The sequence below is a fragment of the Gavia stellata genome, chromosome 16 (genome assembly GCF_030936135.1).
Source record: "Gavia stellata isolate bGavSte3 chromosome 16, bGavSte3.hap2, whole genome shotgun sequence".
Classification (NCBI taxonomy): Eukaryota; Metazoa; Chordata; class Aves; order Gaviiformes; family Gaviidae; genus Gavia; species Gavia stellata.
This window is the reverse complement of record NC_082609.1, coordinates 200,456-213,218: the sequence shown is the minus strand read 5'-3', so window position 1 is coordinate 213,218 and position 12,763 is coordinate 200,456.

The following is a 12,763-nucleotide window of genomic DNA, read 5'->3' as shown; positions in this document are numbered from 1 at the left end:
TGCCCGCCCTGCGCAGCCGCGACCCCCGCGGGGGCCGGCGGCGGGAGCGGGGCAGGGCTGCGGGGCAGCTCGCTGCCGCTCTCCCCAGAGCGTCCAGGAGAGCTGCTGGGCCCCGCAGTGCGGGCAGTGCGGGGACGCGCTCCCCAGGCAAGGCTTGCAAGGACGTTTCGAAGGGGACGGTTTCGAAAGGGGTTGGGGAAGACTTCTGTTTGTTTATTGATCCATAGTACATTCTAGCACTGAGAGCTGAGCTGTGACTGCTCAGTGAGGAGCACCCACAGGGGTGTCCTTTGGTGAAAGAGAGTGAGTCTTGAACAGAGGGAGTGTTCTTGGAGGGGACGGATGCTGACTGGCTTTTGAATAAATTCCCTTGGTGCTTCTTTGGTCTGCAGGAGGCGTGAGTGAGCTTCTAGCGTCTTCCTACTGGCGTTATTGTGAAGGGTCTTACTTCAGTATCTTACCCGTTGCTGGCTCTGCCGATTGAGCTATTGGTCTGTAGCCACACTAAGGATGACATTTCTGAGAGCCTACCCGCCATTTAGGCAGCTGTGCTTCTTTTTGAACAGATCCTTCTTCTTAGTTTGCATCCCAAGGCCAAATTAACCAAAGTGAAAAAGTAACAGTCCAACATGTGCACGTCAAACATTAGTATAGGAAAATGAGGCAAACCTTTTGTAGGTCGATTGTTTGCACAAGTAGACAGACCTACCCCATCTGCCCAAAAAGCCCAACAGAAAGGGTAATAATTGTGCAAACACGTTAAGTATTCACAATGCAATTCAGTGATGTCCTCCTCTTCGTGGGTTTTGAAAAAGATTGGTCCTTCTGCTTACTGCAGGGAGCTGCCGTGAGAGACGACTTCTGAATGTGAACAAGTTGTCTACAAACACTGGAGGCTCTTACTTCACGCTTGAGGAGGAGAGAAAAATAATTCTCACCATGGCTTGAAGTCTAATCAAAGTCTAATAGTTGGAGGAGCTTAAGGAAAATGGTGGATGGGACGGAGCCTTTTTAACTTTGTAGTGAATTGTTTGCAGTTACCATTCAGGAAGAGTAAACAGAGTAGTTAGAATGAAAAAAATTAGTACAAAGAGGTTTACTTATAATGATGATGTGAAAAAACAAGATGTGGCTTGGTCCTGTGAACTTCTCTATGTTTTTGTGGGAGATTCTAAGAATAAACAAGTGGATCTGAAAGTTTTTAATCATGATACAAATTATAACTGTGGCACAGTAGAGACCTGTTTGGATGATTACTATGGCTGGAATATTAATACAGTAGTGTGCAAATTGTGAGGAATAACAGGCAGAAGAAGAAGAAGAGATGTTGCCTTCTGTGTCATGGATTTGGATACTTGCTTTGAGACTGCAGGAGCATCTTTTCTAAGCAATCTGAGTGACTCTTAAAAGGGAAGAAAACTGGGCACTACCATTTATGTTCCAGGCTGCCTCGCTGTGAGACTAAGCAGAATGATCCAGTGCACAGCAGTGGGAGATTATAGCTGCCTGGGCATCCGTCATTACAGGAGTACCGGTGGTACAGGAAGTTTGTGGAATGTGTTACTGACTTTCTTGGTACAGAAGATGATGACAGTCACAGGAGGGGAAGCTCTGCTAGACCTGATTGTAGCTGACAGGTATAGCTTTTTGAGAATATTAATGTAAAGGGCAATTTGGATGGTAGTGGTTGTCAGTCTGATCCTTAGTCTGTTGTTTCTATTTTGCTGTTCTTACGCTTCTCCTAAGCCAAGACAGATTTCAGTAAACTCAGTGAATTGATAGGAGAAAAGCCTGGAGAAGAGAAAACAGTATGTGTACCTTGAGAAAGTAAAGAACATAAACACTTAATCTTAACTTCAAGCTCTGAGAAAATTCTGGAACGCATAAACAATCTGTTAGCGTGTGGAAAATAACAGGCTTGCTATTTGTCTCCCAGATGGATTTGTCAAGGACCAATACAATTTCTTCTACAACAGGATAACAACTTTTGAGGGAAGAAAAAGAAGAGATATGTACTGGGGATCTCTAAAAACAGCTCTAGAAAGGTCAGTCCAGCTTTGTATGAGAGAATAGTTTAGAGGATCTTTCAAGTTCCTTTCCAGACTGTTTTTCTGATTCTGTAATTATAAATCTTTACCCAAAGCCTACTGAAATGATTCATTAACTCAGCTTTGAATTATGCTCTGCAGCAGATAAAAAAGGAAAGGGAAGAGTCTTCCTTCCATGTTAAAGCCAAATGCTGTAGCAGTGTTTTCAGGTTGCCTTGGCAAGTGGCCAGGTAGAGGAACCCTAACTTAGTATCTGGGAAAGGGTTGGTCAATTCACTACGCTTCCCTACTCAGCACAGCCTGTGGCTGCAGTGGAATGGTCCCGTTCTTGATTTTTGCATACTTACATGTATCCTTGCCTGGGATCCATGACATACAAGGTTATTTGGTTATTGCCCCCTCCCCACACACATGCAGAGCAGCACTGTAACCTCATCACAGGTCTCAGAGAGTTGGATAATTACCAGTCTCTCACGACCAGCACTTTCATCACTCTTTCCATTGGGAATTGTATAGGCCAGCTCTGACCTATGGGGGTCATCTACCAGTGTAATGTATAATATCTCAGGAATCAGTTTCTCTAATTCCGTGCAAGGTCCAGGCCTTTGACCTTCTCAAACAGCTGCAGAAATAGTGATCAACTCTGATCTGATTTCCTCAGCTTTTAGCACCAGTTCCGTGGTTTATGTTACCTTTGTTGCTCTTTGCAGGTTCATATAGGTCCTGGCTGATTTGGGGTTAGTGATGTCAGCAGGTCCTGTGATGAAATAGATATGTGACTAAGGCTCATAGTAAGTAAATTCTTGTCAGATCTTTGCCAGTATTTTGTTTTACCCAAAACTGAAGTGTTAACTTTGTGCATCAAGGTTGCATGAGGATTAAACATATGCAAAAATTGGACACCTTGTTCCTTTCCTTCTTGTCCTAGCAGATTTGTCCATAGCATCTTGTCAACACCTACTGCAGTAAGCACCATTCTGTTCATAAGGCTAAGCAGTACCTGGGCAGTGTATCATCACTTAAGTACTGAAACACACTCACTTAAACACAAACTTGTGAGAACTGTTACCGTTTACACATGGGACCTTGAGGCACTATTGCCCAAACTCATCAAGGAAGTCAATTTGCATGCAAATTCTTTGAGTCCAGATCTATGCAGTCACATTCATGTGATCACACTCTTTTCCTAGCGTCTAAAGAGAGTTTGCTCCTCAGCAACTGGTTGGAGGGTGTCATCCCTGCACATATATGAGTGATGGGCTGTCACTTCAAAAGAACTGAGGGAAACATTCAGTAAAGTAGTCTGTCATGGTCATGTAGGCAATCCGTTACCTTACAGAACCAGAGCCAATGTTATTACAGAGCTGCAGTTCCTTTCTACTGAATCCCATGAAAATAGAACTTGCGCTCTGACTCCGGAGTGAACCATCTTCCTCTGCTTTTACTCTTGGAGGTAAATGCTGCTCTGCCTGATGTGCATTGAGATTGAAGAGGACAGCTGTATGCAAGGGGATCGGGCATCAGGTTTGCATTGCCGGTTTCATCATTATTTTGTCCTCGTGGAGGTTGTGTGGTTTTGACTGTTACACTGAGAATCATCAGCCAGAGAGAGTAACTGCCCTTACAGCAGTCATAGGAACTCTCTCCCCCTCACGGCACATTACAGGCAGCATGACCAGTATAGCTTTGTACATTTCATCCCCCCACTGCCCCACCTACCCCCCCCCAGAATACTGCCTTTGCTTTTTATTTTTATCATTCATGAGCGTGGATCCTCTGGTCCTTGCAGTGCAGATTACAATCCAACTGCCTCTAATGGAAAATATTAGCACCAAACTTCATGTTCTTGAAATTCATTGGAGCCATTGCAGTTCATCTTCATATTGCTTTCAGGCTATGAAGGACTCGATACAGTGCATGCAAGTTTTTCTTCTAACACATTAAGAACTCATTCAGCAGGTTTGGACACATGGCAGGCCACATCTATGTTATGTCTTATCATAGACTGTGTGTGAGGTGCATGCAGGATCCTCTGTGAAACAAGAAATCCATTCACCATGCTGGTTCTTTTTCCTTATTAGTTGTTGCTCTCTTTGGTGGCAGGAAGATCCGTACAGTATCTGCAGGAGGATAGTTTCAGTTTTGTCTTCTGATCAAATCAACAGCAATGGACAGTCCTTGCCATTACTGGGGAGCCCTTTTGAACAAACCGAGAGCACAAATCATTAGTTTCCCTCTGAAATGACTGTATATCACTGTATTAAAGCAAGTAGCAGTTCCAATGATGTGCTAGGCATTTCTTCTCTACATCTGCGACTGCCACAGCCAGTGAAGAGTGGGTTTGACCAAGCAAGCATTTTGTTTGCAGTATGTGCTGAGTTACTTAGTTGTACCTTATTTTGTATAGTACTAATCTTATGAAGATTATAGCACATTGGTGCTTCTGCTGCTTTTTTCAGGATTTGATCACTGTAACCCTTCTTGAGTCAAAACCAGAGTGTGTTACTGCGCAATGCAGAAGATGCTGAGGCTCTGACAGCTGAGCCTGGGTCATTTGTAAGGAGTACTATCAGAGTACTACTGCAGGAGGCAGCCCAGAGGAGGGCTGTGCAAACACTTCTCTGCCTGGACTAATATTTACAGCGCCACACTCTGCTCTTTACAGGGCTAGAGACAGACAGTAGACACTCACTGCTCATATTAACACCTGTACAGTACAGAAATATTAACCTAATGCAAACAGCCCAGCAGAAGTTAATGTCTATATTCATAGAAAACCAAATAAAAACCTCTTTCATTTCCCAGCATGAGTGCTAGTGCCCTAAACAGCTCTGGCTGCTCATTGCCAAAGAAGGTTCAGGGGTTTGACATCCATAGCAGCTACCCATAGTTTTCTGCTTCAGTACCTGTGGTATTTGGCCACTTCTGGCTCAGATAGTTTTATTCTTTTGTTCCTGTGAATAAAGCATTCAAAACTGCTCTTGTATTTTAGCCTCGGTGTGGTTCACAACAGGAAGATCAGAGACATTTAGGTGTCTGGATAGGTACAAAGTCATGTAGCTTAATGGATAGACTACATCTTTGGTGAGAATAATTGTCTGTAAGTCATCCTACAGGAAAATGGAACTAGTAAATTTACAATGATAACAATTTAGAGTGAGCAATTAACATGCTAAACAACAGAGCTTCAATCCAGAGGGACTTTGAGAAATGAGAGGACTGGGTCGACAGGCACCTTGTGAAGTTTAGGAAGGAGAGTGGAGTTCTGTAACAGGGCAGGGTGACCCCATGCATCTATTCTGGCTGGGGACTGGCTGGCTGAGGAGCAGCCCCACTGAAAGGACCTAGAAGTTGCCATGAATACCAGTAAGCTCTGATCCTGAATAAGACAAGCCACACACCACACTGTATTAGGAAGAAAATGGGCAGAGACTGAAGAAAGTTATTCCTGTCTACTTAGCAGTGGTGTGGCCACACCTGGACTGTTGTGTGCAGTTCCCTACCCCTGAAGTTCAAGAGGGATGTGGAGGAACTAGAGAGTGTCCAGTGGAGGGCTACCAAAATGGTAGCATGTGACCTACAAAGAGGTTAACAGAGCTGGGCTTGTTTGCTCGGCAAAGGGGAGTCTCAGAGGCGATCTATTATCAGCCTACAGCCACTTGCAAAGTGGCTGTAGGCGAGTTGCAAAGGCAACAAACCCAAACTCATGTTGGCAATGACAGGTTATATAAGAAGTGATGATGGCCACAATTTCTACCTTGGGTTGTTCAGGTTGGGTACTATGAAAAACCTTTTCGCTAAGAAGTTGGTGCAGTGCTAGAACAGGTTATCCAGAGACGTGGTGCAGTCTGTATCCAAACTCGTAGAAAAAAGCCACAGCTGACTCGCTCTTGTGTTGGCGGTAGTACTGCCTAGCACACAGGTTTTGGATTAGAGACTCTGTAAGTCTCTTCCCACCAACTAATCAAGGCAATGGTTAGTGCGTGCATCCTTGGATGACAGATTCAAAAGCAATCCAAGTCATGAGCAGCTTATGAGAAAAATTATTTGTAAAAAGAAAGCCAAAATATTTCTTCAAGGCAAGAAAGGAGAAGTTCCTTAGAACAGCACTGCTCTACCACCTTAAGTCTAAATTTTTTCAGAGACAAGAACATAGAAAAAGTAAGTAGCTTTAATAATGCGTTACATTGGATTTTGATTCAAAGACATTTAGGTGATGCACTGTGAGCCCATTGTTCTGCTCCTGGTATATCCATGATGCACATTGTCAGAGCAGCTCTCTCTTTGTCTCAAGTGAAGCTAAATTAGCATGCAGGACAGTGGATTTGGCAGTGGCAAGCCAGACCCAGGCTTTAGGGGTAGCAGCTGTTCAGAGGCATGTACTATATGCAACATGGTAACAGACAGAAAAATAATGGAACCGAAAACAAGATTTTACTGTTCCTGTAGGATGGCAAGGTACTTAAACAGGTATGAGAGCAATCAAGTTACAGAACATGTATTAGATTATTTTCCTTTGGTTCAGTAGCAGCCCTACAGCTGCTTTCCACAGTGAAAAGGATGGGGTTTCCATTCATTCAAGCCATGAGACAGGGGACTCCAAGGCACATTAGGCAGCAAAGATCAGTGGTCCCACCCTGCTGCCACCTTCACTACCTTTCAGTGCTGTGGAAGACAGAACCGGAGGCAGCAGGCTCCAGCTGCTTGCTGTAGGTTTTTGTTTTAATCACTCCTGTACATTTTCTCCTCTTTGCTTGTAAAAGAGATGGGCACATGTTGGGGCAGCAGCGCAGGGGCTGTTTACTTTACATCTTATCAGCAGCATTAGGTGCTTTAGAGACTACCAGGAAAGGCCCAGGTACGAGCCGCTCCCACATGGCAGGACTTTGGACCACAGCATAGAGCGGCTGTGTCCAGATGGACGACGCTTTCTCTACTAGTTCTGCCCTTGGCAACAAGGTTTCTAGGATTTCTAGTTTCTTTGTCTGTCCTCAGGAAAAAAACCTCTCTTCCCTTCTATCCCTCCTGTTCTTTTTAAGCATCCAACAAAGTACTTGCCTAAAGAGCTATCAGCAAGATACTGTTGACAGTCCAGGAGGATACCTCACTGCGCTCGGAGAGGTTTTAACTGAGGTTTTTTTACAGAGGTGCAGGTCAGTCAGCATAAACGTAAAGGAAGACTCCATGTGCCATATGCAACTGTACTCTAGAATACTAAGGCTATTTAGCTAATAGGTGAGAAGGTAAGGTGTGCCTCTGAGATTTTGCATGCAAGCCAAATGGGTAAAGCTGTCCAATTTTTTTTAATAGCAGTATACAGACACTGTTGTGGTGTTGGTTTTTTTATTTTAACTAACTCTTGCTGAAAGGAAGCTGTGTCAATAGCTGAGGCACCATTGCAGGCATGCTCATGCACCTCTTTTACCCCAATGATCTAGATAATTTGTAACAAAATGAAAGATGTTCTAGCTAGATCCCCAGGTCCCTGCTCAGTGGCAGTTCTCATGGTTGGGGAGGCAGGGTAGCTGGGGGTAACACAAAGGAGTACAGCACCATCTCTTCTTGATGAATGTATATACACAGGGGGTGCCATACTGGTGTCTGTAGCCCACCTAATACCCTGGGGTGAAAAAAAATCCCCTTAATGCAGGCCTAAGGCGGCTCAGGAACATTAGCTGTTTTGCAGGGCTTTGCAGTTTCTGTTTGTGCCATCTCTCGGGAGACACCTGTCCTAATCCCCTTCTCCTAGGAGTGAGACATGCTGGACAAGCAGCCGGCTGTCCCAGGCTGCGGCCGTGGTCCCGGTGGTGCTGCAGGAGTGCCACCTGGCGGGTCCCGTCCTCACACCATGCCCAGAAGCCCTGGACAGAGCTCCACCGGGTGCAGAGCAGGGGTGCGCTGTCGGTCACCTCGGCCCTTACAGACAAGCACGCACAGAGCCGTGTCTAGAAAACACTGCTAGGGACAGTGCTGTGTTTATTTCTACCATCTCCATAGGACGTGCAGAAAACGTGACACTCTTTTCCTAGCAAGCAGGATCTTCAGGCTCTCTTGCTCTCAGGTGGGTTTTGTTAGGTTAAGAGCTGATAAATGAACATGGACGCATCTTCTGAGAATCATAGCTTTCAAAAGTATTCCCTCCTTCATAGGGCAGGAGAAAGTTAAAACTTATAAGGCTGATAGATAGCAATTCATTTTACTCTAGCACCTAATAGAATGCTAACAGAAAAGCAGGATTAATTTTTTTTTTAACTCTACTGTCAATACCCCCATTTCATGCCTTTTTTAATTGTCAGGAGCTCTGCGGTGACAGGTACCTTAGCTGTAAAGCAGAACATACAAGTTCACTGTGTATGATGATTAACTCTCAATTAGCATCAGTATTTCTTTACCTTGGTCATTTTCTTTCTTATTACATACAACCTCAGAACTCATGCCAAACCGTTGGAGTGGCAGAAAGCAGCAGGATAGAGTTCATCCTTGCCCTGGTCTCTCTCTGAAAACAGCCACCCTCAGCTGCTCCGTCGGAGGCCATAAAAACATCCAAAAGGGAGAATTTGAGTAACCTTCCCTTATAGAAAGCTGTCTGCTAACCTTATCTGTTGGCTGGTGTTATATAAATATATGTAAACTTATCAGATTCTCAGCCTTGTCATCCCCACCTAAACAGAGATACCAGCAATTCAATTACACTGAGCCAGTACTCAAGAAAAAAATGTAGTTGTAGTTTAATAGCTGCAGCTTGCGAAGATTCATAGCTGACATGTCAATAAGGACTTAACATGTGACAGAGAAATTGCCCTTCTCCAGTTCTCACTGTTGATCTATATGGAAGCATAAAGACTTACTTCCTGGAGACTTATTTGTTGGGCATACCTAATCCTGGTTGGTGATAGGCTGAGAAATCATCATTTTAGGTATCCATTAGCACCTGCATGCTTTCCTTTCTTAACACTAAATTGCCCCAGGAAAGAAGGTCCAGTGATCAAACACTTTGGTCTGCTCCAACTCTTTATTTTACCAGTCAGAAGTGGCAACTAACAACAAAATCCACAGCAATGCTTTAATATTAAAGAAAAACATGGAGACTCCTGTCTGAAGCAGGAGGGGTGAGAGCTCAACCAATGACATACACTGCCTTGCAATCTTTAGGCAAGACAGCCTAAAATCTGGCTTAGTCTTCAGTGAACAAAGCCTGTTCTTTCCCTAGGCAGCTATGGTACTCTTATCTGTGACTTTATGCTCAGCCAGTGTCTGGCAGAGGCAATGTCAAGATTGTTTAAACGGACCTCTCAATTTGTCCTAGCAGTCTCAGCCGCACAAGGCAGGTTCGCTTTCTCTTTCTTTCACCATCACAGTCTAGCTGTCTTCAGGGAGCTTAACTTTGCCCTGGAAGACACAACTCTTTTAAGCAGCTTCTACTCCAGACATTGCTTTAGTATTCACAGTTTCATACCACAGTTTGGTATTCACCAGGTGACCCACTTAGTGGATGAGGGAAAGGCTGTGGATGTTGTCTACCTGGCCTTTAGTAAAGCCTTCAACACTGTCTCCCACAGCATTCTCCTGGAGAAGCTGGCGGCTCGTGACTTAGGCAGGTGTACTCTTTGCTGGGTAAAAAACTGGCTGGACGGCCAAGCCCAGAGAGCTGTGGTGAATGGAATCAAATCCAGTTGGCAGCCGGACACAAGCAGAGTCCCCCAGGGCTCAGTTTTGGGGCCGGTCATTTATTGATGATCTGGATGAGGGGATTGAGTGCATCCTCAGCAAGTTTGCAGACGACACCAAGCTGGGTGGGAGTGTTGATCTGCTCGAGGGTAGGAAGGCTCCTCACAGGGATCTGGACAGGCTGGATCGATGGGCCGAGGCCAACTGTATGAGGTTCAACAAGGCCAAGGGCCGGGTCCTAAACTTGGGTCACAACAACCACATGCAACGCTCCAGGCTTGGGGATGAGTGGCTGGAAAGCTGCCCAGAGGAAAAGGACCTGGGGGTGCTGGTTGACAGCTGGCTGAATATGAGCCAGCAGTGTGCCCAGGTGGCCAAGAAGGCCAACGGCATCCTGGCCTGTATCAGGGCCTCCCTTCAGGACATACAGCTTGGGATAATGTAGTGCAGGGTACTCATTAATGGCACGATCTTCTTCCCTAAGATAGTGGCACCTTTGAACGCCAAGAAAAATGCAGTCAGTTAGGGAAGGAATAACAAACACTGTGGCATGAACCATTGTCCAGGCAAAAGGCACTTTCTTTCTTCCCATTCCCAGAAATAACCAAGGTTAGGATTCACATCTTGGGAGCCTGCTCAGAGAATTCACAGTGGAACACAAGGACCAGGCACTTCTGTGGCATGGAAGGGAGGTGAGGCTTCTTGAGGAAAAAGACCTGGCCTAAAGCGGAAGAGCAAATCACAAAAGGGCACCACACTGGGACAGCAGCACTGTCAACCCTGCAGTGGGCTTATGCATGCCCCTCCTACAGAGTCCTGTCAGGTTTGAGGTAAAATAGCTGGCCCTGCCATGATAATGGGTGGATGCACAAAGATGCGAATCCAAACAACTGGCCTTACAAACACAAGTTGTTGCCTCAAATCCTTGGTCCTGCTTAGGCCTTTCCTCATAACACATGTGTAAAGTAATGCACTCACCTCACTAATATCGATGTCCTGAGTGAGGAGGGGTCCAGAGACCAAGACAGCCATACTGGAAGACAGATCTCCAGCTACTAGCTTCTAGTGAATGGAAAGGGAGTGGGAGATGAATGAAAGACGAAAAGCACAGGAAGCAATAAACAACATTGTGCTGGGTGAATAACTGGCTGAACAGCAGGACTCAAAGGGATGATCTGGATGCAGGACTTGAATGCACCATTACCAAGTTGGCTGATGATACCAAACTGGCAGGTGCTGCTGACTCTCTCAAGGGACAAGCAGCCTTGCAGAGGCATCTAGATAGGTTGGAGTATTGGGCAATCATCAGTGGCATGAAACGTAACAACAACAAATGCCAGATTCTGCACCAGGGACGGAATAACACCTGACACAAGTACAAACTGGGAGAGGAGTGGCTGGAGAGCAGCCCTGCAGAAAGGGATCTGGGGGTGCTGGTTGGCAGCAGGCTCAATAAGAGCCAGCAGCGTGCCCTGGCAGCCAAGAGGGCAAACCGCATCCTGAGGGGCATCAAACGCAGCATGGCCAGCCAGTCAAGAGAGGGGATTGTCCCGCTGTATTCAGTGTTGGTGTGGCCTCACCTTGAGTACTGTGTGCAGTTCTGGGCCCCACCGTTTGAGAAGGATGTGAAGGTCCTTGAATGTGTCCAGAGGAGGGCAACAAAGCTGGTGACAGGGCTGGAAGGCATGTCCTCTGAGGAGTGGCTGAGGACCCTCGGTTTGTCTAGTTTGCATAGGAGGAGGCTGAGGAGCAACCTCATTGCTCTCTGCAGCTTCCTGAGGAGGGGACATGGAGAGGGAGGTGCTGATCTCTTCTCCCTGGGATCCAGGGACAGGATGCCTGGGAACGGCTCAAAGCTGTGCCAGGGGAGGTTCAGACTTGACATTAGGAAGCGTTTCTTTACTGAGAGGGTGGGCTTATGGTAACCTGGAAAATCTTCCCCACAATAACTGGGCAATGCATACTTCCCCACTGATCAAGTCACATCATGAACTGTAAGCTATTCTGACCCTGCTCACCTCCATCTCTTCTTGTTCATCAGGGAACAGCTCTGCAAAACCACTCAGGCTGCCTGATATTCTCTGTGCATGAGATCCTGTGACAGCAATCAAGCTGCCCAGATCTTGCATGTCAGACTCCAGGCTCTCTGTGTGCTTCCAGGGAAATAGAAAGTCATTATGTATGGTCCTATAGCACTACTCAACCTTCACACTTGCTCTGCTGTTGCTGAGCAAAAGCAATTGCAAACACTGAAGCCTTCTTGGCGTGGCCGAGTGCATTTATCCTGTTGAGCATCTCCTATGGTTGATCCAGAGCAGAATTCACTAGCTCTTCCATCACCAAACCACAGTATGTAGATGTACATGTATGTAGATAGACATGTCAACAGTTTCCAGTTCTCTACCGGAAACTCCTTCAGTCGAATAGCAGACAGTGCCCTATTCTCTACCCACAGATTTGCCCCATCCCAGGTTCTGGTTCTTCTACTGAGCAGAGTTTCAAGCTACTGCTAGATGCCCACTGTTCTCTTTCTCTGAGAAAACTCACTTTTTGGAAGCCGTGGGGGCCCGCGGGGCCGCTCTGCCGCCCGCTCCGCTCCGCTCCGCCGCGGCCCGGCCGCCGCCCCCCTCCCCCCCCCCCGCGCCCTCCTCTGACCTTCGATTAGGCCCAGCTTCAGCTTTCCCCTCTGCCTCCCATCCGCGTCAGTCCCTTACGTGCCGTGGTCCCAAATCAGGAATGAAATAGCCATTGATAACCAGAAAGTAAACATACTGGTTTATGTTTGTATCCGAGCTATTGAATTATGGTAATGACTCGAAATAGTCTAATCTGTAAGCAGTTATGGTTGTTACATTACACTGAAATGCTCTTTGTTCCACCGAGTCAGGACAAGGCAGTCGTGGTATTCTGATAGTGACCAAGAACTGATGCCTGAGAAATGAAAGGAAATCTGACTGGATGATTTTCCAGCAGGGATCCTGGTTTCCAGTGATTTGCCACTCAAGGATTTCCCAAATTGGAGGTGATTAGCAGTCCTGAGTGGGCTT